We start from the raw sequence: 1099 nt of genomic DNA, 5'->3' as shown, positions 1-1099 counted from the left end.
AAGATGGCTTAAGTCTAGTTGTTAATTTTGGTATGAATGTACAATTTAGAGATATATGGCATTGTAGAAATGGGTAGGATTAAAATTCAAGGCTATCTAGAGAGTCAGATTAGAGAGCTGCATATCTATTACGAATGTCAAAAGTATATATTTTAAAGGAATTAAGGGTGTCCATATTCCATTAAGAGACTAGTTTTACAATTAGCATGAAGATTTATTATAAGTAAGATGTCTGCATATGGCTGAAATTAAGGAATGATTAGAAATGCAATTTTTTAAAAATAAAAAAATTAAATTAAAATTCAGGGTGTGAAAACTATGAGTTGGAAGAATGTTTATATAAAATTTAAAGAAGCCTCCTTTTCTGTGATAATGCACTGACATAGTAAATGCTGGGTGCAAATTAGTTTAACTTAACACACATGAAATAGCCAAAGTTTCTCCACCACAAAGCAGCACATGGGTAGGTTTGTGCTTATGTCAGCATACCTCTTCTTTTGTTGTTGCTTTTGTTTTTGGCGGCTGGTACAGGGATCCCAAACCCTGACCTTGATGTTGTCAGCACCAGACTAACCAAGTGAGCTCACCAGCCAGCCTGAAATACCTCTTCTTGACCTTCTTCAAAAAATGAGACAAAATTGAAAACCAAACGTGTAATACTTTCTTTTTACAGGCAGTTGGCATTTTGAGAAATATACACGAAGTAAGCTTATTTTATGTTATTTGTTGAATAAAAGGATCTTAATGTGAAAGAATACGTACAGGGGATGCAGGATAAATATAATGATGAATTTCCTACTTTTCTTAGAACTCCTGTGAAAAATATTGGCCATAACCTTTTCCTGAAACTTGAAGATTTATGGTAAAACATTTTAACTCACCTTTTCTGTGGCTAAGTCACAGGTTGGCCACACATTGGCTCTTGGCATGTTCTTGCTGAGAAGCAAGCATTAGAATTTTACTCTGTCTTAGTGGAAGAAATCTAAGTCCAGATCTTTCACATCTCCTGGAGACCATGTGCAGCTGGATTGTGTTGCGGATCACTAACTAGGTTTCAGGGAAATCTAAGAGGCCACATTCCACTTTAGAAATCAGCATT

At 35.2% G+C, this 1099-nt stretch overlaps 1 protein-coding gene across 1 annotated transcript in view; it reads left to right on the top strand.

Moving 5' to 3' along the window:
• The window catches only part of SEC24D (SEC24 family member D), a 113412-nt gene that overhangs the window by 105169 nt on the left and 7144 nt on the right, over positions 1 to 1099 (top strand). The window lies entirely within an intron of this gene.

Source organism: Galeopterus variegatus, unplaced genomic scaffold (genome assembly GCF_000696425.1).
Source record: "Galeopterus variegatus unplaced genomic scaffold, G_variegatus-3.0.2 Scaffold152, whole genome shotgun sequence".
Lineage (NCBI taxonomy): Eukaryota > Metazoa > Chordata > Mammalia > Dermoptera > Cynocephalidae > Galeopterus > Galeopterus variegatus.
Note: the sequence above shows the minus strand (reverse complement) of the source record. Positions and strands in the feature narration are given on the sequence as shown.